Genomic DNA, 27,700 nt, shown 5'->3' on the forward strand with positions numbered 1-27,700 from the left:
TTGTTAAGAAGGTTTTTGTAAGTCTCGTGAAAATTGTCAGCTGTATAAAGAGAGACAACTCAAATTTCCAGATGTGACAGACAGGTTATTCTGTAAAGCAGTCAGCTGCTCCAGCCATGGTTTTTACTTAGAAGTAGTCTCAGTCAGCCCCAGTGCTTGCTTGCTTGCTTCTACCTAGGCAATATGTAAGTGAAGTAAGCAGGGAATTAGGAATAGATGGATAAATGACGTTGCCATTATGAAAAGGAACTGGGATTGCTGTGGATATCTCAGGGCAGAGAACTGAGATGGAGAGATATGCAACAAAGAAACACAAACTAATACTTGGTTGTGTAAAAGTGCTGTAGAAAGTATTTTAGAATGAAACCAGTAATGTAGAGAAAGGAGTTGAAAATAGCAGAGATGTCAGATAAATGTCAGTCTAATCCAGTCTTCTGCAGGTTCAAGTCTAGCAGTCTGTCCCAAGTGGTAATTGTCCAACCTGTTGTTGTAAATCTTCACATGCAGTTTGCTTACACCTCTCTACCTGTAAAGGTGTTTCCATAATGCAGTTTAAATTTTTTTTTCTTTGCAAGTTGGACACATTTCTCCTTGTCCATCCTTCAGCAGACATAGAGGCTGGTTACTGTTTCCTTACAAGCAATCTTTTGCACATGAAAGCCTGCTATCATGTCTCTCTTCAGTCTGCTAGACTAAACAAACCCAATTTCTCCATCAGTCATATTTTCTGAACCTTATTCTTCTCTTTGGACCTTGTCCAGCTTTTCTCTAATGTTTTAAAAAGCACAGTAACCAGAACTATATGCAACATTCCAGTTGAGGCCTTATAAGAGGAAAAATAATGACTCTTTTTAATATAGAATAGTCCTGATGGCATACACTGGCATAAGAGTGGCCTATTATTGCTTTCATTTAACCTTAGTTTTGCAGCAGTGTCATATCATGGATCTCTATTCTGTCTGCAATTTAATATAGGCCACAAGTCCTGTCAATGTTTTTTGTTGCCTTGCCAGTTGTTTTTACTTTGTATTTTATTTCTTGCTCTTCGGTACAGGAGTGGGCCTTTGTTATGATGAGTTTCACCTTAGTTACTTTGCTTACAAGACTGCTGGTAGGGCAAAGCTCTTTGAATCTGAGCTTGATTTTAGCAAGTTTTACCAGTGTATATGACAAATGAGAATCTGATAAACCTATCCAGAGTAAGCCAAAAGAGCTTATCTTTTTGGAAATTATCAGTATTACTTTATTTACAACAAAAGTATCTAAGAATGTTCTCTAAATACTTGTAAAGAGTTGTATTATTCAATTGTGGGGATGAAAATTAGAGCTATTAGTACTAATAGCAGTTTCAAAATGAGCCAGTGCAAGCATCTCTACAAACCATCCTTAACTAAAGCAGCCAAATCTGGTAAGTCTAATTTTCTGCAGAGGTGAAGGTATCCAAACTTGAAGGTTGCTCAGAAAATACAGACTGAATGAACCTTTCTGAAGGCATCAAGCCAAGGCAGATACTGGAATGTATTTTGAGCATCTATATCTACAAGTGCACATTATCTTATGTCTTGGCAAAGTGTCTAAAGTAAAATATACATCCTACAGCTATGCCTACTAACTGCAGTTTTTGTACCACAGCTGGTGCATGTCTTGTTCACTCAGTGTGTGTATGGAGCTAGCAGAAGACCATCTGCATTGTCCCTTTAGACAAATACTAAATCTTGCTTTTCAGTTCTGTCCCTGGTGGCTGGATGAAGCATTGTACTGCTTCACACTGGCAGTTTATTTTTTGCAAGCAATAAATGCTGCAATATGGAGATACTAACTGGAATTTTCTTAGGGGCTTTTACTTGCCTGAAACTTCCCTTCGCAGAATGGTGCTAAGCATATTTGAGGGCTGATTCATCATTATAGAGATACTCTTACAGATAGCCTAATGTTGCTTGCATATATGTGCATGTAGTATTCTTGCTCACTTTTTAGGCATGTACAGATTAAAAAAAAAAATCACTCTTGATCTGAAGTGTCTTGGACATCTTTATATCTAGATTTTTGCTTTTCTCTCTCATCACTGAATTTACTTATCAAGAAAAACCTGTAGGCACTGTGTGAATTCTGTCATACATATTTGCCCCTTATGGCCCTTTCTATGAACATACTCTATGAGCTAAGAATGCCAGCAAACCAAATACTAGCTTTGTGGTTCTGAACAGCTTCTTGCTATGCTGAAGAATGTTATTTGACATACAGCTCCAATAAAACCAGAGCTGCTAGAACATATTTCAGAATGCGAACGACAGCCAGAAACCAGGACTAAAGTACAGCTTTCTGTTCAATTACAGAAACATATGCAGATAAAACATGTATGTATTTTGTTTAATAAAGTATATATCCTCAAGGAGATAAGGAGTATTCCTGTATTCCTACTTTTAGTTAAAAATAGATAACAAGATAAAAATCAGGAAGATATTTAGTTTCTGGGATTAATAAATCAGCACACAGCTTTTCAGTTCACCATATATTTGAAGCAGCCTATCTACAAGATGTTTATTTCTAGCCAGCCGTACTCTTTACAGAATGACCAACCTATGAACAAGTATGAAGTCACATTTAGTCAGAGCTTTTGGAAGACAGAAACTAAGAAGTGTGATTGCCATGAAAAAGTAGGCATTTGTCTTTGTGCTTTCATTTTTTGTTTGTTGGAAGATATTATTTGAGGTCAGGTAGCCCATGCAGGCCAGAAGGGAAAAAACAAAAAAAAATCCAAACCCCACTGCTTCGGGTTACATTCTCTTTCCAAATTTTCAGTAAGTGAAGAGTTTGTTCTTTGGTGTTTACTTTTGGCTGGAGATGGACCTCATTACTGAAACTTTAGACTATGGCTGGATGTATGATATATAATGCAAAAATATAGTCATTGGTGAGACCAAATGATCTGAAAAGACTAATGCAGAACAGTGAATGGTGTTCAGCAGAGTCTCTATTGAGACACTCTAAACCCATAAAATGCTGTAATATTCCTATGAACACACATTTTTATCTCATGCTGGGTATATCTGTAGCCATGTGGCACATATGCATATTTATTATGTAAAGAAATGCACATGGAAAATATAACTTACTCTGAAAGATTTGTTTAGTAGCTACTGTCAGAGCTACATTGTTGCTTTCCTATGATTGATTCATTTATGCCTACAGTCATAGGCTCTATTTAATTTTCACATCTATGAGAAAATGCACATATTTTCTCACGATTTGCAACCAAACCGAATGCATTCCCAAGAGATCCCAAGGGGTTTCAAGTCTAAAACATCCAGATGAGTCTCCAGTCATAAGAATGCTTAACCAAAATACTGTAAAGGTCATTTTACTAGGGAAAGAAGCAAAGTAAACACCTTTTGTGTACTGGAGATTCCTCACAGTCAGAGTTGGACTATGAAATGGTTTTAGGAAAGGAAACAAACATGCACAGTGTAAAGTATTTAGAATGACAAGGCATTTTGTCTACCATTTCAAAGATTGGATCATCTCCATATGGCAATAAAAAGAAAACAACAACAAACATCCAAAATAAAAAATAACCCTGCAGTTTTGCTTTAAAATTATTCTGTGAAAAAAAAGCTACTTTGAAGTTTCTTCTTCTCTGTGAATGAGAAGAAATAAGTGCCTTGCTGTGTAGGTAGCCTGGAAATGATACAAATACTGTGTGTGCTTTAGGGTATGCTTATAGGTGCATGGTAGAAATACATGTTAAAAACTGTCCATGGACACTATTAGTGGAATGAATACAGTCAAACAGAGCATTAAGTGCAGTGTGCTTACTGCAACTTTCAGAATCCGTGCTGCTGAGAATGTGACCTAAAAAAGTTGCCTTTAGACTTTTATATAACCTCATCTTGACCTGGCTGTGCTTCAGCTCAAGTTTTCAACAGTCAGTAACTTACACTCTTTCATGTGAACAGCAGGGAAGACTTTAGACTGAGGGACAGCAAGTAGAGAAATTAATCATCTAAAGAAGGGAGGAAGAAAAAGGATGAAATAAATGATGAAAAACACAACAATTACTGTGAAACTTAGTGACAATGACAGTAAGATTATTCTTATTGTTTGGTTTTACCTAGGCCCCATAAAACTTTAATCCAGTCATGTGGGGAAAGAAAGTAGATTAACGTAGATGTTGTTCATACAAAAGAACATACACTAGAACATGCTTTTCTAGGAAAGTATTTGGGATCAGCACTCAGGAGGTGCCAAATGGGAGCAAATATTTGTTTTTGAAAAGAATGGAGAAAGAAATACAAAGGAATCCCTTTGAGATGAGAGGAGTATCACTGACAGTATGAATATGTCATATCATATGAATAGTAGAGTACTTGTGTGTTGCAGTGACCAGAAGAACAAACTGGTATTAAACTGTTGTGTGTTGCTACAGAATGATGAGTTATTTTTCCTCCAGTGGTCTTTTTTCCTCCTTTTTCTGGGGGAAACATTTAGCATATGATTGGCAATGTTTTAATAAAACTGTTAATTTGTTTGAGGGGTAAGTGTAATTGCTATTTTTCAATTTTAGTTTTAAGCAGGACTCTGCAGTTTCATTAAGCCTTTCACAGGTTTTTCTGCCAAATAAATATTGCTTTTTATTTTGGCACAGTTTCAATCATTAATTGGGTTTTGTTGCTGGTAGTAAATTGAGCAGGATAATATCATGTTTTTAAGTCAAATTTATCGTTGCAAATAAAAGTCTGCTTGAAGTTAAGTTTCAGTCAGAAGCTGGTATCCATTCAGGGGACATATAGGAACATGTAAGATGAGGGAAGGCTATAAAAAGAAAATTCTTCAAAATACTTGAAGTCCTTAGGCTCAGGAAGAGTTTGTGTAACTAAAACCTCCTATTTTTTAACCCGATCCTTTTGGTATAAGAAAATTACCTTCAAACATTGCCCTTCCTTGTTTTAAGTGGAATTTTGCTACAGCACTGGTGATGTAATGTGACTTACAGCTTTTATCTATTGACTTGCAAAAGCATTTAGAAAGTAAAAGTTAAAGTATTGTTTGGAGATAGAAACTTTTGATCTGAAGCCCTAGTAGATAGAACATGCAAACATTTGCCAAAACTATGTTGCCTCATTTATTTGTGTTTAAGACTGCTATGCTTGGAGAGCTGTCATACTACTTTCAATGGGAACACATACAAGGGAAAGCACTGTTCCACGTAGGAGCAGAAAGTTATAACCTTGGCCTATACTCCAGATTCACGTGATTACTATGTGCATAGTTAATGAATATAAAGATGTTATAATTATGAAATCAACAGAGTTTAGCAGAGAAGATTATAATAACAAAAAGAGAATAAATACAAAGCTTACCTACATCCTGAGCTCACTGCAAAACTCCAGAGGAGGGATCTCCAGAAGAGACCCTTCCCCGCTGGTAGTCAGCTCTTAAATGGGTCTAGGAGAGGTGCAGCCGGGCTCCACCCCTTCTGGCAGGGCAGGTGAATTGCTTTCACCTGTGCTCCCAGGGCTGACTCATTGCTCACCTCAGGTGATCAATCAGAGGTTCAGGCCGTGATTCAGCAGTTCCCATACACCGTGGCTTTGAGTACCTCTAACATTATAAAGTGATGGAAAGTACAGCAATTATAGCAGGGTAGCAAACTCAGCTATTCAGGGATCTCCAATGAGATGCCCTTATCTCCACTGCCAACCCTTAAATGAGATTTGGGAAGGATCCTGGCTCCACCTCTTCCAGTCACTCAGGTGTATTGTATGCATCTAAACTCCCCTGGCTTGGCCCTGCCTTCTCACCAGGTGCTCAATTACTTACGTGACTTAGCATTTCCTCACAGTATCTTAAATAGAAGTGTGTCTGGCATTAAATTCTGATGGAGTCCAGTTGCTGGTTATTGCTGGGAGCATGTGTCTTTGTAAGTGATGTGGACATTGGCAGTGAGTGCACCCTCAGCAAGTTTATAGATGGCACAAAGCTGAGTGGTGCAGTTGACATGCTAGAAGGAAGGAATACTATCTGGGGGACCTGGACAGGCTTGAGAGATGGGCCCATGCCCACGTCATGAAGTTCAACAAGGCCAATTGCAAGGTCCTGCATCTGGGTCAGGGCAATTCCACGCACAGATACAGGTTGGATGGAGAATGGCTTGAGAGCAGCTCTCAGGAGAAAGATTTGGGGGTGTTGGTTGATGAAAGACTCAACATGAGCTATCTGGCAAGCCCAGAGGCCAACCATATGCTGGGTTGCATGGGCAACAGCTTTGAGCAACCTGGTCTAGAGGGCAGTGTCCTTGCCTAAAGCAGGGGGGTTGGGACTAGGCGATCATAAAGGTCCCTTCCAACCTAAACCAGTGTATGATTCTTTGATTCTATACACGTCATTTTTCAAGCTCTATAGTAAGAAAAGTTAGAAAGCCTAAACTACTCTAATAGAAAGCCTTTTACAAAATCTCATTTTGGTTAGAAGCCTTCTTCTAATTTTCAACTGTTGGACAGTTTGTCATTTTGACAGTATTCAGCGTAAATAGCTCTTTTTCATCTCCAGGGTTTTACCCTCAGAACCAAGTGTGGTTCTGTTTTGTCCCTATGTTGTATATATTCCAGGTTTACTCTTCTCTGTATCTTCATAGAAACTTTCATCTAGGCATTTGTCCTGGATATAAATGATCAGATTGGTATACTGTCCCCCAGGCAGACAGGTCTTTGCAGTGCTTTGTATAGCAGCTTGATTTTTCGTAGCTTAGCTATGCATAAACTGACAAATACACACTGACATTTGTAATTATTTCAAATGGTATAATTCAGCATTTGTTGTGACAAAGAGAAATGTATTTTACTATTTCCTCTAGTCAAGTACTTTTTGACCTTTCTATGGAATAGTCAATGGTTAAAATGCCATCTTTCAATTCAGTCATCATATGGGCCCTGAAAAGTTTGCTTGCAACAATGGACTGTTCTCAACAACTCAGAAATTTCTTAATGAGTTAACAGCAGCAAGAGTTGCTCTAGTCTTCTATAACTCAAAGGATGAGATGACTTAATCTCCTTACTAGACTGGAATTTAGAGAAGGGGCGCATGTGACATACTCTGAACCAACTGAGTATTTATGCATTAAGTGTCTGAAAATTATATGCAGCTTTTGTAACTGGCCAGCAAAGAAACTTAGCTTTTTTCCCTGATAACAGAAGACAGAAGACATAAAACCTCAGCTAGGTATTTGCTTTTTATATAGAGAAGGAATTGTTATTCAGCAACTTATACAGGTCCAAATTAGGTTTGAAGAATTAAGATCACAAAATGCCAGGCATTAACTAAAGCTTTTCTTGGTGGGGTGCCATAGATATCATGGCTGATGATTTCCAGAGAAAGGTGAAATTCAGTCCCACAGCTTTTCATTTTGTTTTCAATATTCACAGATTTTATGGTGAACTTTCGCTGCCATAAAGCTTCTTTTTTTTCCAGAATTCTGCAGGACGTGTGCATTCTCTCAATCACATGCACACACAGCATGTCACCATGTCACACTGGTTTAGCAGGAGTATGTTCATCAGGTGTTAATTTTTGCTCCTGACCATCTCCTTTAATTTTCATTTTGAAGAAATAGTGGAAGTAGTGGGGTTATTTCTGGACCAGCTGAACTCTTCGGGATATAGTCTGTGGCCCTGTTTACCTTGCAAGAATCACTGAGCCTGAACTGAGTCCCACAGAAGCACAAGGACTTGGCATGCACAGTAGGCACAAAAACTAAAGACTATTTGTGTGCCGTAAGAAATGGCAATGGTGAAATGTTGCTTGGCAGATTATTTGAGCTGGAAAGAGATTGAGCACTGCTGCCAAGAAAACAGAAGAGACCAAGTTCTGTAAAAGATCAACCTGAGGTAATGGCTATGCCCCGTTGGTGACAGATACTGGGAGTCATCTCGAAGTCCAGTCAGACTGGTTTTGAAGAACAGAAGAAAACAGCTCTTCAAGTTTCACTCTCCAGTGGTGGACCTGGGTAAGGAGAAAAGTGGTTTTCAGAGCAACAAAGGTCAATGTAAAATTCTGTGCCTTGGTGAACTCCCTTATCTTTAGCCTGTTCCTGGGCCCATGAACCTGTAGGACACTGCAGAAAACTTGCATCACAGTTTTAATATGGAGAGAAAGCCTTATGTTTTAAGTTCCAATAGCAGCTATGCAAATACAAAGGTATATTTGGCACATTTATCCTATTTCTCTTCTGGGCTGCAGTATAAACTTACCCTTTGGACAAATTATTGCCTGTACTCAGTGTGGCTTTTCATCTTTGTTGTTTTGCACCGAGGAATGTGTGAAAGGCCGGCAGTCAGGATCTCCCCTCTCCCATTTCTATTGTCCTTCAGTGCTTACTTTGAGAATTGTGATTTTGAGCCGATTTATGGCTAGATTTTATTGTTTAAATTCACAACCAGCCTCACCCTCAAAATTACCACTTGCAGTCTCATATCGCTAATATTCTTCATCTTAGGAAGAGAAAATGCAGATCCCTGGCATAGTAGATGGCAGTTGCCAGGACACACTGAATTTTGTTACAGTCTTGTCCTTCCAAATGTCATAGAAACCAAACTTATTTCATTTTGTCCCAATGAAGATTTTTTTCTGAGAGGCTGTTTGGACTCGAGTGTGACCACAGTATTCTTGGCAAGGCATATAATAGACTTATAAAATGCCCAGATGTGAGTGGCTGTCGGATAAAAGCATTAATTTAAAGAATGGTTTCAGGGTATTCATAGAAAACTCTAAAAGTCATACCCAGCGGATTTTCACATAGTGGGTTTTATATCACTGTCACAGTTTTCCCCATAATTTCCAAATCCATATAGTTCATATGATTTGAATCTTATTAACATATTTTTGTTTTTAGTTGTCCACAAGGCACAAATGTGGAATGATTGGAATTCCAGAATGTTTTAAGTCCAAATAACACTGCCAGGGAAGACACTGGTGGACAGGAGAAAATCAACACTGAAAAAAAAAATGCTTAGCAAGATGGGTAAGGGGACTGGGCACTCCTGGAGCTTTTTATATCCTAGCAGTGCTGGACTGCACTGGGCTTCTCTGACATGTCTCATTGCTGATATGCCAGTTTGGAGGGAGGATTAGGATATTTTAAGAATGGAGAGGAATTTGGTTTCAGAGCCACTCAGAGCCATGCAAAACCTCCCACTGGCTTCCATGAGCTTTTAGCCAGGACTCTGCCCTACTGCATGGTTGTGTGTGACCCTCCACTTTTCTCCAGAAGAACAGCAGTCTTTGTTTTAGGCTAGCATGTTGTGCTGAATCGCTTATCCATTTGTTACAACACGTACAGCAGGACTGTTTGCTCCGAAGTGTGTCTAAATCATAAATGTCAGATCCAGATTCAGCCTTTTCTGAAGTTCAGGACTGTTTCTGTCTCTCCACTGCACCAAATCCCTTTTTCCATAACAGTATCTGTCTACTACCTTTGTATGTCAAGGAGATTCCCTAGCACTGCAATTGCTCATTCACAAGTGAAAGCTAAGGAACTCAGCTAAGGAACTCCATATTGCCCAAGAAAGCAATATGAAAACCGTGAAAACCTGAAAACTAAAAACTCCATCCTCCCTCGGTCAAAATACCTAATTGTGAGGTGATGTCTTAAATTAATTTTACTCCTGTGTCAGTGGATTTAGCAGGCAGAGCTTTGGGGTGTTTTCAGTTTGCAGGCTAGTTGTTTACTAAGTCTTAGAGTATTTGCCCCTTCTTTGAGAACAAGCTAAAGCTGGGAGATTTAATGTGTTTGGCAGCTGCAAAATGATTGCCCATGTATCTATAAAAAAAAAGCTGGAGAATATGGCATCTGAGAATAAATTCTAGTTTGATGTTAAATTTTCACAAAAGTTTTGACAGAGCTGTCTTCTCCCACACTTCTGTCCGTACAGGTAACTGCCTTGATTCATGTCTTGTTTATTTGCTCTGTCCCTCTGTAGGATCGACATCATTTATTATCAGCAAGTAGTGCACATATTTTATTTGGCTGAAATCTTCTAATTTTACTTGCTTCATGAAAATTGACATCAACCTGTGGGGAGCGGAAAAAGAGAAAAATGCCCTGTGATGGGATCAGCGTGCATTCAGTAAATGAAATATGGCCTGGGTAGTCTGCACAAACACGTCTTCTGTCCCAGTTTTTTATATCGGTACCAAAGTCAAAGCAAAGTTAAAGTTTGATTTCCAAACAAAAACAAATAACTCTTTCTACAAATGGCATCCCATGTGCATGCCCGATTGCCCCCTGACATGCAGGCAAGGGGACGCCAGCATGAGCTATACCCTCCACACCATAGCATAGGAGCCAGGAGCTGGCTCCTTGTAGCTTCAGGTGTTTTTCCCTTCCTCACAGCTTCCCTTTCCTTACTCTTCAGAAGGTCAGCTTTCACAAACACAAACTGAAATGCACGGGAAGAGAGGGGCTGGGAGAAACTGGTGATTTATTTGCTGAGGTGGTGAAGGGACAAGAAGATATGCTAAAGCACGTGAAACAGTATTTTTTTAAAATATTTTACTTGGTGAAATGTAGCCAGATGTAGCTAGAGAAGTACCTTGCAATTTCTCAGTAAGCTGGTATCTATGCTGAATGGTGGCTGAGAGTTTAAATAATCAGCACATTGCTCCAAAATGTTGTTTATCGTGTTTTATTTTCACGCCTTCTGTGGTAGCCTTTGTGTTAGCTTACTCAGAATGTTCTGCTTCCCAGTCTGTGGTATTTATTTGCTTACTTTTAAATAAACACCAAAACTGTCACTGATCAGTCAGATGCTGGTGCAAAAGCTCAGACCCTGAAATGTTCCATTCTTTCTGTCAACTGTCACTGACAGTGAACTGAGAAGCCTACAGGATGTTACTGCTGGTTGTCAATGAGGTCTGAAAACTTGAATGCATTCAGATGTGTTGAACTCCTGAGTGAGTCTTAGAAGAAGCATAAACTTGACAGTGTTTGAGATGTTGAAGCTGTTTAATTTCATCTCCATATCAAGCTGTTCAGCTTGTTGAAGTTGAATGTGTATGTTAGGAGATGTCTATGTTGACATCTATGAAAAAAGATTGTCATATTCCTGCAGTCTCTTGCTATATATATAGTTAAATATTATAAATAAATTATCTATCTATATAAAATATTTAACTGGCATATTTTTGTGTCATATAAAAGACCTTCCCAAACAGAATGGGTTAATGGAAATCTTCAATACAATTTCATGAATCTGCTCTGCAAAGAGTACAAAACTCGTGGATTACATTGTTTGCATGACAGCAAAATGGAACATTTGAACACATCACACTGACAATACAAGAGTCATAGCATGGCACAAGAAAATCCTTCAACGTGTCATTGTAATGATGAAATTATTTGTTTTCTCCCCTTTAGGATACTGTACTATATATATATGTAATCAGACAGGAACTTCCCTAAAGCTCAGCAGGTGCCCTTGAAATTTTGTGCTCTCTTGAGTAGAGGCAAGGCAAATGAATACCGCAAAACTAAGCTTGCAGGAGATTTTTGCAAATCTGATGACTAAAATAACCTTCTCTAATATCCCCAAAATTCTGCTTGCCAAAAATCTTCCCAACTAAGCTTCCCACAAAATTAAAGTAGCAAATTATTTAAAATTACTTTTCACAGACAATTTCTCTGATTACTTAAATTTACAGTATCAAATATTCCTCCAATTGAAATATCATTTGAAGAGAGTGGAAACTTTGTTTAAAGGTCTACACTAAATGAATTGCTATGCCACCAAGATGCAGACCTTTCTGCTTCTGCTGTCACTTTTAAACTTACATGAAGTTTATATAACATAAAAATTCAGGCCCATTTTTATTACATGCCTGGAACTCCAAATACTTGGGCATCACCTTGCTTTTGAATGCAGTATGGTTTAATGGAAGCATTCTAAAAAAATTCAAATTTGCTCTTCCTGAAAATAGTTAATGAATAATAGTTAATAAAAAGTGGGTAATAATTCTGGTGGTTTATTTCTGTAGTTTACCATGACTAACTTCTGAGCACAGTCCTACGAAGTGTTAATTCACAGTCGAATGAATTATTTTTCAGTAGTTACTGTGTCATGGAAAATTCTGTTAGGCAGTGTTACCATCTTCCACAGATTCTTGTCTGCTTAATGAATCAGTCCCTGGATCACTTAAAAATACAGGTAGGATAGAAGAGCTTATGCTACATTAGAAGTGTAAGTTGATAATACTGACATTCTATCATAATTGGTGGATATGCTCAAAATTACTTTTAGAAATTGAAAAGACCTATCCATAAACCTTCCTGATTACCCAGAGATAATTTCAGAATTGTTTTCCAAAGGGATCCAGAATTGTTTTGACCAAGCAGAGAGTCACTGAAATTAGTGTGGTAAATGGTATTGGAAAGCTAGCATGTTCTGAGCTAAACTTGACTGTTTTTTTTCCCCTGAAAAACATAAAGCAAACGTAAAATAAAAAAACCGAGGCTGTCTGCCTACTTAGCATTCCATTATCTGTAGAGTGCTGTGGTAATCTGACAGCTGACCTGGTCCCATGCTACCGCATAGTGCTCGGTGGAACTGCAGTTCAAGGCTTTGCTCTTTGCTCCCACACTGGCTTTGTGCTTCATCTCTTAGTTCTCTGGATTCTATCCTTCTCCAATTCAGCAGCAGTATTACACATGCTCACGAGGGAATCTTTGTGTGGCTTTTTTGCAAGGAAAGATAGGTTACCTCATATGAGACCTTGTGTGTGGGAGGAGTGCACAAAAGCAAGGGATGATTCAGAGTCCTTAGAGAAGCGAAAATATAGCAGCAGACTGCTAAAGCCCTGGCTGGGCAAACTGGGTTTGAATGTGGTAGGAGCCAGTGTAGCAAAAGCCAGAGTCTGCTTGTTGGTCTTCCCATCAGACCTGCATTTGACTTCCAGCCTTTAAAGCACTAAGGGGCTTTAGGGGACGGCAGAAGATGAAAATAAAAACCCTAATTCTAAGTTTTGGGTAATTTGGGATGATTCCAATTGCCATAGTAGTTGCTTGTTTTTATGTTGAAAAGTTTGGCTTGGTAGTGTCTTGTTTTTATTCTTTTTTTTTTTTTTTAATCATTATTAATAGTGCATGTAAATATTTCCATGAACTGCTTTGTAATTTGCAGTTCAACCTCATCCCTTGTGTCAGCTTGCATTTCCAAGATATGAATATCTGCAGTACCATAAGAAAGCAGATGATGTTACAGATTTGCTCAGGGACAATCAACATTAAGAGACTCGTGAAAAGCTCCCAGAGGAATTTGGAGAAATCCCAACCCTTTTCTGACCAGTAAATTCCTAGGTGTGCTTAAGGCTACCAAATCTTTTGTAAGGCCTCATAGCTCTGGAAAAGTTATCAGTGAACAAATCTGCTTGCCGCAGTGCCCATTTGCTGCAAAGTACTTCTGGTTATTTTATGGCTTCCCCATATTTATATCCTTAGTCTAAAACAGGAGGATGACTGGCGATATCCCAGTGTCTGTCACACAGTATGTTAACAATGGAGAAGGTACATAAATCCAGCAGAAGAGATGTAGGAAATCTCAAACAACTTGTATGACTGGTATAACTATTTCAGAGGTAATAATTGTTTTCACAGCTGTATAGAAAAATCATGTGCAGATGTAGTTGTCTGTATTTGTCACTATGTGCTTCATTAAATCAGGCTATAGCATCAAATAGTCATTGTTTTCAGTACTATTTTCTTAGGCTTTATTCTGAAGAGATGATGATCAAATAAATAAATATGTCAAGATACTTTTTCAGTTGTAGTGAAGGTAGGTTCTTGCAATTTCCAGTGATTTATTTTTCCTTACAGACAAGTCAGTTGAGAGTAAAACATACACCACCAATGCTACAGTTTTGCATATGGATTTAATTTGGAGGCTTAATGTGGAGGCAAAAGGGTGAATGATATGACTATTCGGTCTTCTCTGACTTGGTAACTTTCTGAAGGCAGGAGATGCTTTGTGTGTTACCTAATGTAATAATTGTGGAACCAACCAGTGCATTGTGATTCACCAATTTATAGAATATTAAAATAATTCAATTTTTGATTTTAGATAATGCTGGAGAGTCTTGATTTTATCTTCTTTTTCAGTGAGTGTTCTTTGCAGAGATGCAAGACGTTTTAAGGGGTCCAGTCAGATCCGGAGGTCTGGATCTATGTTAATGAAATACTCCCACCCACAGGCATGAAACTCTACAAATAAATTATAAAATAACTGACAAGTTAGATGGTAGTAGAACCAACGCTGATTGTAGCATCAGTAAATACTTGCTCAAGAAAAAAATTCTTATCCCCCTACCTTGGGTTAGATCTCTTATTACCAAATGGTAGAAGTCAAACTAATGAAAAATATCTCATTTGGATGGACTCCATCTGCTAGGAGTTGATGTAATTTTGAACTGCATGGAGTTGTAGCATGTGTATTATATAGAAGACTGACCAATCAATACAAATCCTTCTGTTTTCACAAGGTTCAAAATCTTAGAGGGGCAAAATACAACTGTAGCAAAAGTCTGGTTGGCTTAAGGAGGAGCACTCAGTCTGTCACATCAGCAGAGCAGCACTATCATATGATCAGCCAGCTCTCTAGTTTGAGAACCAGACACAGGAGAGGGTCAAGAAGTCAAAGGTTAGAGCAGAAGCAATGCAAAGAGTGGTGTAAATGAGCTGGTCTGTCAATTCAATGGATAGCTTATGATTGCACAGAGAAGTCTGCCTGTTCCCACCTTCTGCCCCAGAGACTTACTTGTGAGGAACACAGTGAGATTTGCAAGTTCTTAGATTTATTATGGAGCTGGAGAGACATAAAGATAGTGAATTTGAACTCAGTATTGTTGTGTTTTTCTGGGAAGTCTTTTCTTAATCAGTATAAATGATTTCCATCTACAGCAGAATTGAATCCAGACCAGAACAGAGGATCTCAGTCTGCTCATTCTGTAGGAGGGCTCAGATCGGGATGTGGCTCCAGCCTTTTTGGCTTAAACCCATTTCTTGTCTGTGTTGTGGTTTTATGAGTTGATATAGCAAATATGTGACATTTGCTCTCCTTTTTTCTTCTCTTGAATTTTTTAGAAAGATGAGAGTTTCCACTGTAGTAGCATAAGGCTGAAAACAACTGAAGAAAAATCTGAATAATAATAGGCATTTTCTGCAGAAAGCTCCGTGTCTGGAGAACAATAATTATCTGCAGCCTCATAAAGGTTAAGGATTTCATGGATGTTAATGCACAGACATTTGTGGTTGCTGATGGAGCGATGCCTTTCAGGGAAGAGCACAAGCACAAATACAGCTTTCTCCAGTGGATGTTACAAAGTTATGATGATCCTTCTATATTTCAGTAGTTTCTAAAGGGACAGCACTACTAGCACAAAGAAGCAGTCTTTAGACTAAAGAGTCTCAGTGCAGTAATATGAAAGATCAAATTGAGTTCAGACAAGTTCATTTTGGTAGTCATGTGGAAGCATGAAAACATCCTCTAAAAATGAAGCTTAAATCATAAAAATGATTCTTTATTGGACACACAGTCCTGATGTTTTTAGTCAGATGGAGATCTGACTTTGATGCAGAAAATTTATTACTTAGAGACTAAATGCCACTGATACCATCTCTCCATCTGGGACAGTTTCTTTAAAAATACTTTTTCTAGGTAATGCACTCATCTGCTCATAGCTGCAGAGAGGAAGTTGTTTGGACTCTGGAAAAAGTCTTCAAACAGAAAAAAGCATTACTCTACTGGTGTTTTAGGAGACTGACAGTATTGCATTGTAAGTGGGATTCATCATGTCTAATTTTAGACAACTAAAAGCTAGACATATAATCTAAATTCTCTGGGCTTTTCTTCAGTAAAATAGAAAGAGATGGATACTTATAGTGAGTGTTTCATCTCTGAAAGAAAAGCAACTGAGATGGCTGGAAGGACTGGCTTGCTGAGGGGTTATGTTTCTTTCCATTGATTATAGGGTTAACATGGAAATCTAGTATGGTCCAGACACCTACATTTTAGTTGAATTGAATTCCTCCCTATATGTTCCCATTTTGGTGTGTAGGTGCAGTGTCTTGGTTGATAGAGATGTTGTGGAAGGCTAATATTGAAGCAAGCTGGTCAGGAGTGTAAGTTTAAGCATTTGTGCATCAGAAACCAGTTATTTCACTTAAAATGTCAGCAAAGGTAAACAAATAAACAGGACTGTACTAAAGAATGTAATGCTCTCCAGACTGAGCAAGAGGAACATTTACTGACCTCTTAAAATTCCTCAGAGTAGTGACCCTGTTTCAAAGCTAGTAGTCCCTTGTCATTTAATATTAGCTAATAAATTTAGAATTTTGGTTTTTAAAACTGCTTACAATACTTTTGATATATTGTATGCATTTGAGGGCTTTTTGATTGATGTTCTTGCAATTTTGTAACCCATATCCCCTTTTTGGACATTAATTGTCATAATTCATGCTATAGGGCCTGTCCACAGTCTGTCCCAATGAACAAGTCATTTGTGATGTGTTCAGGCCTTTGTGCTGGGCCTTTGTGCACATTTGAAACATAAAGAAGAAGGAAAGATGAATACTGCAAAGACTGATTTTATTGACTTATTTGCATTTCTTGGTAATAAGCAACAGGTGAGAAATCTTCTCTCCCTTTCTCCTCAGGGTATTTTGAAATATAAACAGATTTTTTTGTTGTTGTTGCAGAATGCTTTTCTCTGTTGCTTTATTTCCTTCGCAAGATGTCGGAAACAATTAAAAAGAAGAGGGACTGGAACAGTTCCCTTCTGGCTGGAGCCAATTTCACTCATGCTACAGTGACCTGGCTCTAAATGATGCTTTCTTTGTTGCCAAATATCCCAGATAGCCATCTAAGTCCAGCAAAGAAATGTTGCAGTGTATGCATAGGCCTCCTATATGCTTCTAAGGCATCTGCTCTATTATACCTGCCTGAAAACCACAGCAGTGTTGAACTGCTGCCGTTGAAAGGCTGGTTAACACTGTAGCCCTCAGAACCTATCTTATAATAATGTTATACAAAATGCAAAGATATTATTCTCAGTTATGTATGTCAATCTTCAAACCTCTTCCTACTTGCCTTTATCTTCTTGATCCATCCATTTTGAGAGTGGAATTATGTTGTGTTGTATCTTTTGCATTAAGTTGAGGCTACAGAAACTGTTTTGGTTGCTTGTATTCTTAGAAAAGGGTTTGAAAGACAGTGAATAAATGCACATTGATCATTTTTCTCTTAGATTTCTGTGTGTGTGTGCAGGATTTGCACACCATGCTGTCATTGGCACATATGAGTGAGTTGCTATCTGCTATGCTTAGGAGTAAAGTTTCTATCTAAAAAAAGCAGAAATTTGCAGTAGGAAGTAAAATTACTAAAGAAAAAAGCGGGGTAATTTTGGTGAATGCTTTAAAATCCCTTTGCAAGCATTGTAGGAAGTACCACTGAGACATCATACAGAGTTTGTTATATCCAAATTGTTGATCTTAGAGTATTATATTTGAGAGTAAAGATATATCCCAATTTAAAAGGAATAGATGCATCTTAATTCAATTAGATAGCTTTCCAGAGTCAAAGGAAAGCTTTTGGATACAAAATAGTCAGATGGGAAAGGTAGAAAATTATAGTAATGCAAAGTCATATTATGAATTTTTTTCCCTAGAAAATACTTTGTATTTCCCCTTATTAAGTATTTCCTCTTATACTTCCTTGTATTTCCTCTTATATGATTATATAGCTCAGCATTCACTAAGATTGCTTTTAGACACCTTTTTTTTCCCTACAGAGAAAATATCAATGTGTCAGACTCATCGTACTATATCTAATAATATTGTCTTGTACATATAACCTCATATTTTAGATGACCTCAGCAGAACAGTATGGATTTATACCAGCAGAAGATATCTTGCTTTTATCTGAAAACCTAAATGCTGCATCTGTTTGCTGGAAGTCATCTAAAGAGCTGTCACAAGTTCAGTTATCATCTGGAGTTCTTTTTGCCACTTTTACCATAGAATAACTGAGAAAGACAATAGTTGTAATAGCTTTGAGCACTTCCCAAGAAACTAATTTATTAATGTTCTTTTCTAGTAAGACCAGGACTTGATAAGTACTAGTAGGTGGCATGTTCTTTAGCAGAATCTGAAATGCCATCCTTGTGGTCCGTCTCTAGGACATGTTCCTTGACTTTTAGGTCTTAGCTATGTGGCAGCAAAGGCAGAAGGATTTACCTGCTTGAGTCAGAGGAAATGTGGTAATGCTCTGCATGTTGTTGCCACTAATGAGTTCTCAGTCTTATGTATGTACTCAGAGGTAGGTATTGTCCTTAGCAGAATTTTTCAGTGGGAAGAGAGAAGCCTACAATTAAATGTCTGTGCTTGATTTATTATTTCAGCAAGTGTTCCATATGAAAATGAAATTCTTCTGTTTGAGATTTATTATTTCACCTGTCTTGAGATGAGAATACCAAACTGTTATCACTGGGAGTGATAAGGTGTCTGGTTTAATTGCAACTCGTGTGGGAATCTAACTTTGGTAGCCTCCACTGAGTCTTATGGCTCTTCTAAGTCTTCCAGGTCTGCTGGATTTACGAATACTAGTACTTTTCCCCTTGGAACCACTTGGTGTATGCTTGTCCCCTAAAATAGGGCTTATGATAGGAATTAATATGATGGATAAGTGAGGGTTTTCTAGAAATAGTTTATTTTCATGCCTGGATGAACATGACACATCCACAGAGTAGCTACTAATCTACTATTTTTTATGCATAACTACCTCTTGACAAACTGTCAACACTGTTAGGATTATGAATTTGAATACCTATTAGGAAACAACACATCTAGACTCAGCTATGTAATCTTGTGTCTTTTTTTGTGTATGCATTTCCAAAGCTTTTTATTATTGTTAATGGTCCTTTGTTTCACTCCAAGCAAAATCAAGAATAAAAATACTTGAATATAATTGCAGGAAAGCATATATCCAAGGCTATTTCAGAAGCAAATGTGAGTGGATACTTTTCCAGGATCTGATAAAGAAAGGAATTTTCCTTTTTCCTGTAATGGAAAACATCATTGTTAGTTCTTAATTTGGTCCGGGCTGTTTTTTTTAATTTTCTTTTAAAGTGCTGATTAAATATAATTTTATAAAACTATAAGTTCTGATTTTGATTAAGTGGGAGCCATTTCTTTTTCTATTAATTTGCAATTTTCAGCTTTCGCAACAGAAAATATTTCCTTGGTTTCTCACATAAGTTTGAAGGTAATTATCTTTTCTAGACAGATGTTTCGAGAGCTCCAAAGCAATTTAAAAATGACCAAAATGTCCATTGAAGTGTTTGTATTCAGAATGATACTAGAAAATTATAATGGTACAGAAAGGTAGTGTTTGTTTCCTGACAGTTAACTAGAAAACCATAATTGCTCTTAGAGAGCATTTTATGGCCTATACTAGATTTTAAAATTTGTTATAAAATAAAGGATATACTTACACCCATTACTCAGTCTGTAGGAGGGGATTAACACAATAACACAAACATTGGAAAAAGTAAGAGAAGCATATGAAGTAAATTAAAACAAGAAACCAAGAATGTATTGTCCAGCTTTTCACTTTAACATGTATTAGCTAGAGGATAGGATCTCAGTATAATAATTTTTGTGTGTTTAAAGTGCTTTTGGCATCTGTTCCTTATTGATGAGGAAAATATTTATTGCCATCTGGATTTCCAAATTTATTTTTTTGATATTACTTATCTGGAGTTGCCATAGGACATAAACAGCTGGATTAAATTCCATCATGTTGTGTCACTGTGACTCATGGCTTTTTTTCTTATCTATGAAAATTTATTGTTGTAAATAACCTCTCAGTCTTTCCCTTTCTGAAATACTTTACTCTCCTGTGGAATTAATTCTCTCCCCCTTACACTTTTTCTTCTTTTTATTGCTCCTTTGTCTTTTAATTTTCTAATTCCTTCCTTTTTTCTTTCTCTCCTCTTAGCTCCAGAAATGCTAAGAAGCTTTATAGACCACGTTTCTGCCTTATCAACAGGACCTAAATATAAATTTAATATTGCTCAAACAATAATAATGTATTTATAATGTGAAAAGTTGGTTAAACTTAATTTAAGCTTCCCAACTGAAATTTCAGTTCACTTAATTGAGAATTCTTGACCAGATGACAGTGAGACAGGGCTGATTTCTTGGTGTTGTACAGCTAAGTAAATGTACAAGAAAGGAAACATTTTATGGATATTAGATGAGTAATGTATTCTCTCTCTTCCAGCTGTGATCGAGTATCCGGTAGTTCTGTGTAGGGTTCTAATGTCCATGAACAAAAAATTATTTGCCAAAATATATTAGCCAAAACTGAGAAGTCATAAAGAGTGCTAACTTGACAGTATTTCTTCTCTACTAGGCCAACATCAGTGATTGCTGTTGTAAAAACGTTTGTGTTATAGAACTAGATCATGCACACAGCACTTCCTTTGAAACTGTGGCAGTTTTTTTTTTTTTCACAAACTGGATATTTTAGGAATACCAATTCAGATGTAGCTGGAAGTCTTTCAAAAATGTAGATTCAAATTTGCCTTGGATTTTGGGTCAGACCACAGCGTGGTCATTTTGTGCAGATTTATTTCAAAAATGCTATTTTTTCATTGCCAATGGCAAAGCTAAAAGGAGGTTCCTTGTTTGTCTCATGAAAGGGGACTTCTGACAATGAAAATGATTATTGTTTCATTGCAGATTTTTAGTGTTTTATGGATATTTTTCTTCCAAAGATTTTGCTTAAGTTTTTGGTCCTTCAAAGCAACATGCAGCGTACTGCTGCAGACATAATAGATACTCTTCTAACAATTCAGGACTCATTTTAAAGACAAGATTGAGCAAGAGGTATTTCTGTAGGTTGGATGATACGAAACGGGAGGTTGGGCTTGGATTTTTGGGTCAGGAATCCTTGGCCCATGTTTGCCTCTCCTCCACACTTACAAAGGTCAGTAGCTCTGCAAGTTTTTTATGGGCTGTGATGGGGCCTGGGTGTTACCACAGCACAGTCAAGGCATCATATTAGATGTGTAAATAGGGAGGAGGAGGAGAATGCAGGAGCAGCTCTGGAACTATTCACAGAGGTCAAAGCTAAGACATAGAGGATGTGGGCTCATTCTGGCCAAAGCCAGCGTGACCCTGCCTAAGTTTGTTGAGGGAAGACATGGAAGAACTGACTGGGGTGACAAGAGACTGAGAGTAGATATATCATAAAGAAATTACTCCTTATGTCTGTGGGAGAAGTGGGCCATTAAGAAAAAACTGGCATCAGCTACACTGATATAAGGGGGTGAATGAAAAATTAGAGGACTTGTGGAAGTAGATGCATGACTGAAATTTTTCTTAATCTAGCACGAGCATTATGCAGTGTTTTCAAAAACAGCCTAAAATTTAAAAATTGCACCACTCCAGGAAATATTTTCTCCATGTAATATTTTGTCCAGAGAACTTTCAAAGCCCCTTAAAAATATGGTTCCAGCATTTGGCTGCCAGGAGTGAAAGAGTGAAGGGAGAGCTGTAAAGGCACACCAGTGGCGGTTCTGTGTGGTACATCTTGGTTCAGCATTCTGTTTATAGTGGCCAGAATTTAACTCTTCTCTTGGGTGATGAAGATAGGAAACATCTCATTGAGCAGGAATTTCCACTACTGTCAGATTTCTCAGCAATATATAATTCCCCTTCATCGTGCTCTTACTAATTGCTTTTTATCCAATTCAGTACTTAATCCACTCATAATTTGCAAGAAGATGGAGTAGCTACTTCTAGAATTATATTTTCGTTTGGCCTTTTCATTTTGTTTGGCTTTCTGACAGGTGATGTTGCATGAGGGGAATCTGGAACTGAAAAATCTAAATAAAATTAAAATTTGTAAAAAAGCTTCTTTAGAAAGACGTATCTGGACTGAAGTTAGGTTGTTAAATGGTGTAAACTGAGCTACTATGTACAGTATACAATCTTCTCCTTTGTACACAATCTAGAGTATACAAGACCTTTTTTGTTTTACTGTTCCACTCAGATGTTAATGATACTTATCCCACTGACCTTAGTCATGCACGCATTTGAGAACCTGAGAACCATGCTCATTTTATGGTTTTTGATTTTTTTTCTTGTTTCGTTGTTGTTTTCTGCTAATTGAAGGAGCAGATATTTCCCCTAACCAAAATCTTTTAACTTTTGAGACTTGAATAAAACATTTACTGGAAGTCATTCAGACATGAAACTGCCCAGGTTCTTACAAAAAAAATCCTCTTTCTCCAAAAGGGGTACAGATATAAAAAGTGAAATGAGCAGGGCAGACACATATGGGCTTTATCTATATGGTTTATTCTGTAAGGTACTTAAATATATGTTTAATACTGTGATTACGAAGATGTGAGGAAGATTGTTTATTGATTACTTTTTACTATTTCTGAGAATTAGCAAGGTAAACAGAAAGGACACTAAATTCCCACAACAAGACTACTCAGTAAAGGCATGACAAGTATTTGCATTCACTTCTAAGGACAGATGTACACTGTAAGCACTGTAAACCAGTTTATACAACTAACTGGTGAAAACCTGATATTTTATTCAATGAAATATATTATTTGTATTGCTTTGATATCCCTCCCCCACAAGCCATCTCAGTTTTTTATGCTGTGATTCGTTTTCTTATTTGCATTGAAAATGTTTAGAGCCAAAGTTTTTTTTATGTGCTTTTACTGATTCTGATACTTTTGATTCTGTTTAGGGAACTCTTCTATGTGATGAATAAAGAAAGAAAGAAAGGACTTTTTTTTTTACCTGAGGAATCCTTACAGTAGCCATCCCCATGGGAGGCCAGGGCTGTGCCTAGAATCCAAAACAGGGGCAGTGCTGGGATGCTGAGGGAAGTACCTTGCTGTTACTGTGGCATGTTAGGCTTAGTATTAGAAAAAACACAGTGAGGGAGTAAGGAGTAAAAGTTTTATTCAGGAGCTGTGGAGATCTGTAGTTAAGGGGTATATCTGAATGTACTGAGGATTGTCTGTCTGCATAAGGAATAGAAACAGACACTTCAGTATTTGTTCACTTTGGTGGCCAACCAAAGTAAACATTATGTCTTGCTTCTCTGATCTAAAAAAAAAGAAAGCAGAGAAATTCTGGAGAGTATCATGGCCTACATTCTGCTACATTTAAGCACCACATTCAGTTTGGAATGCTACCTGTCTTCAGAGTCTCAGGACAATCTTTTAGCTATGCTTGAAGACATCCTTCCCTTTGGGTATCAGGTGCACTGGTACCTATGCAAAGACTGGAAGAGCAGATAGCACAGACAGGGAGAAATGCCACTGAGCAGACCAGGATAATGTTTCTTTGAAGCCTTATTTAAGAGGAAAACTTGTCTCATAAATTAAGTTTTGCAGAAAAGCAAGAATTAAGGTCTTATTTTGCTGAGATGTGTCTTAAAAGAAGAACAACAACATGAGTTCAGTTGTTCCTAAAATTTCTCCTATGTCTTGTAAGGGTATAATTTCCTGTTCCCTGTTATATCACAAAACAAAACTGGTTCAGATGAGAAGTTATTGAACACTGAATTTTTCTCTTTCTAACTGTTGAGCAGAGTGAATTATGAGGGACTTTCTACAAAGATGTGCTAAGGACATGCTCTCAACTCAGTGGTGGGATCTTGGCAGAGACATTCCAGAAGTAGTTCTGAGAATGAGCTCTGTTCTGCAGTGAGTATGTGGAATTAGGAGAGGAATGTAGAATTAAAATTAGCTTGGAGAAGAGAAAGCTCCAAGGAGACCTGATTGTGGCATTCCAGTACTTAAAGGGAGTGTATAAACAGGAAGGGGAAGGACTGTTTACGAGGGTGGATAGTGACAGGACAAGAGAGAATGGTTTTAAACTAAGATAGGGGAGATTTAGATTAGATGTTAGGAGGAAGTTTTTCACAGTGACACACTGGAACAGGTTGCCCAAGGAGGTTGTGGATGCCCCATCCCTGGAGGCATTCAAGGCCAGGATGGATGTGGCTGCGGGCAGCCTGGTCCAGTGGTTGACAATCCTGCCCATGGCAGAGGGTTGAAACTAGATGATCTTTGAGGTTCTTTTCAACCCAGGCCATTCGACGATTCTGTGATTCTATGATAAGATTCAAGTGAGTGAAAAGACAGCATTAGAAGCTTTTGCAAATAAGATAGTTAAGATATGTTCTAATTACAGTCAGTATATGTTCCAGGTTTACTTCTGATGGAACTTAATTGGATATTTTGGCAGATCATCTTAGTGTCAATTTATATGTAGATTTTAATGTCAAATCTTAAAGTACTTAAAGATTTTGGAAAAAAGTTACTCTATCTTCAAAATAACAATTAGTTAAACTATTGAGTTTATTTCAGAAGTTCTTGTTAGAACTTCAGTGATTAAAACACTACCTGTCTGGTGTTTGTATCAAGTTCTGTGTCAAGGTGACTTTGTATCAAGTTCTGCTTCCATGATAATGCCAGAGCTGTAACAGCAGCAAGCATTTTATGACGGATGAGTGGGATCAGATGAAATAGTGTTTAAATTAAGAACTGACATTCAGCTCCCTGCCAAGAAAAAGAAGGGAAAAAGACAAAAAGTACTGCATTTTTCCTATGCCTTCACGAGCATGACCTTGGCTTTTTGTATTCACGTGGAAACATTAGATGCAGTGAGCTATCAAAAAAGCATTGCTTCTAACATTGTAGCCCATCTGAAACTGAAAGTTCAGGAAATATTGATGGACAGTTTGGTTTTCCAAGCCTCATCCTTGGCACATTGGGTTTGTTAAGCACCGCTTGGAGCACCAGTAAGAAGCCGAACACAAAGGTCTCACACGTAGGTTAGACATCAGCAAGCAGAAGACCTCAAAAATGAATAACAGATATTTCTGTCAGTGTTCAAAGCTCAGTGATGATTTGCTGTCTGCTTGTTGCACTTCAGACATTCCCCTTCTACCAGTGTGTCTGCAGTGTGTGTTTATGACCACGTTGTTGCTCCCATTTGCTCCGTGTCTGCTTGTCTTGGTAGTTTTGGCAGCAGGGAACACTGTGCCTCTTTCATGTGGTTTGTGCCACATGTGCTGCTGTGTGAGATGTATACAGCTCTTTGGGAGCCTTCTTTGATTGCTGTGCCATGTGCTCCCTTGTGCGCTTCCTATGCAGATGGCTTTAATGGCTCCCATGGACAATGTGTTTTTTTCAATTTCTTTTAATGTGTGCACATCCATCCCATGCAGTTCCAATGAAATATGTATTGTTCATAGTGTCATAACATGGCTTGAGCTGGGATGAACCTTAAAGGTCATTCAGTTCCAACATCCTGCTATGGGTAAGGCTGCCACCCATTGGATGAGGCTCCTAGGGCCCCATCCAACTTGGACTTGGACACCTCCAGGAATGATACTGGCCTCTGAGTGAAAAATTTCCCTCTAACATCTAATCCCTATCTTCCCTCTTCTAGCTTAAAACTGTTCACCTTTGTCTTATTGCTATTAGACTATGTGAAATGTTAGTATCATCTTCATGTTTTTTAAGCTCTCTTTAAGTACTGGTAGGTTGCAATGATGTCTCCCCGGAGCCTTGTCTAATCTGAACAAGTCCAGCTCCTTTAACCTTTCATCATAGGAGAGATGCTCAAGAGATGCCCCCTGATGATCTTCATGGCCTCATCTGGACATGCTTCAGCAGTGCTTGTGCTGGATGCCCCAGGCATGAATACAGTACTCCATATGGAACTCCTGAGGGCAGAGTAAAGAGGGGCAATCATGTCCCTCTCTCTGTTGGCCACCGCTCTTTTTGTGCAGCCAAAGACACAGTTGGCCTTATGGGCTGCAAACATATACCTGCTGGCTCTGTCCTTCTCCACAGGGCTGCTCTCAGTTCTACCAGTCTGTACACCGTCTAGGATTGCTCTGATGCAAGTGCAACACCTTGAACTTGGCCTTATATTAGGTTATTTTGAGCCCACTCTTCAAGCTTGTCCGGGTCCCTCTGGGTGGCACCCCTTCCTTTTATTTTGTCAACTGCACCACTTAGCTTAGTGTCATCAGCAAGCTTGCTGAGAGTGCACTCAATCCCGCTATCCAGTTCATTGATAAATATATTCAAGAGCACTGATCCCAAGACAGACCCCAAGGGGACACCAGTTATCACCAGCCTCCACCTGAACATAAAGCTGTTGACTACAACAGTCAATCTGTTGTCGATTTTCTCTTCAGTCTAGCTCTGAAGGTTTAGATATATGAAGGCTGTTACTGACATTAAGCTCAAGAATGATACTAACACAGCCTGCTTTTTTCATGGAATGCTTATTCTTCTCCCTCTTTGGAGAGTGGAAGTCTCCACTTGTTCTGTTTATAATTCATGTAGTGCCTCATTTTAGCTGTCATTCCACCAGAAATCCATTGTACATGAGGAGAATCAGATGAGATATCCTCCTACAGCAGGCATCTAAGATAGGCAGCCAGATGCACCTCTCCAAGATGACTTTCCTTTTCCCATTGACACAGAAGTATCTCAGATGACAAACCTAGACTAATTGCCTTCACTTGGAGATAGCGCTATCTTGGTAGGATATATCCCTGTGCAGGGGCCCAGCCTTCATGGTGCTATGCTTGCAAACTGCTGGCTGGGATCTTTTCATCACCTAACTCTCTTACCAGCACTTTCCATGCTGCCTTACCTAGGAAGACAGAGCACAGTGCTGAGTGTCAGCAGAGGAGCATGTGAGTGTAAGAGATAAAGACTAAGAGCCTCCTTACAAGCAGGCAATTTCCAGACTCACATGAGGTATTTATTATTTGAAACAGAGTAACAGAGTGGCCTAGGTAAGAAGGGATGGATAGCAGTGAGAAGTTAGAACAAAAAAATCCGTCGAATCAATCAACAGACAAAAACAGAGAAAAAACCTCTGATGCCAAATATTTCAAATGCAGGCAGGAGATTTAGCAAACCCATACAGTCAAGACAATAAGTGGAAGCTGAGAAAGGTCAGGCTTTTCGTAACATTAGTGGTCCCCTTGATTTTCTCCCCGAGAAAGCTAAATGTATGCCATATGCATTATTTATATCAGCAGCTATTCATTCTCCCATCAAAACCAATGTTTTCATTAACAACTCTGCTGGTTTCATTCAAGACCAAAACCTGAATACTGATTGTAAATTTAAAGTATTTCTGCTGATTCATGAGATTTCTCCACAAATTATTTTCAGAATTTGTGCCATTTCTATATTTGAAGGTGTGCACTAGGTAAACTAACTGGCCACATCTGTGAGAAATAAGGCTGCTTTTGGAAGTGCTGTTAAAATATTCCAGATTTTTTTATGTTGAAATAGTATTGAATAGATCAAATGAAACAGTAGCAGCAGCAACATTTTTATTTTGGCTGTTGTCCAAAAGTAAAAGAAAAAAGATACTACTCATTTTTTGTTGGCTTAGCAAGCTGGTCTTGTGCATGAACTCTATGTGATGGTCCCTGCGATGTCACTTTGAGCTTTGCACGAGCACCAGCTGTACAACCATATAATATATGCTCCCATATACAGGACACAAAGGCAACTGTGAAAACTTTAAAGGTTATTCTCTGGAGAAAAACTAGCTTTGCCGAAACTCTGCAGATCCTCAACTATT

At 38.2% G+C, this 27,700-nt stretch overlaps 1 long non-coding RNA gene across 7 annotated transcripts in view; it reads left to right on the forward strand.

The window, feature by feature from the left end:
- The window catches only part of LOC116229307 (uncharacterized), a 270,405-nt gene that overhangs the window by 7,141 nt on the left and 235,564 nt on the right, over positions 1-27,700 (forward strand). The window contains exon 3 of one of the 7 annotated variants that reach the window (XR_016466917.1): positions 7,468-8,002. The exons of the other annotated variants lie outside the window; for them this stretch is intronic. This is a non-coding gene — a long non-coding RNA (uncharacterized LOC116229307). The remainder of the gene's footprint in view (positions 1-7,467; positions 8,003-27,700) is intronic. 7 annotated transcript variants of the gene reach the window in all.

This window comes from Phasianus colchicus, chromosome 5, assembly GCF_987193195.1.
Source record: "Phasianus colchicus chromosome 5, bPhaCol1.hap1.1, whole genome shotgun sequence".
Classification (NCBI taxonomy): Eukaryota; Metazoa; Chordata; class Aves; order Galliformes; family Phasianidae; genus Phasianus; species Phasianus colchicus.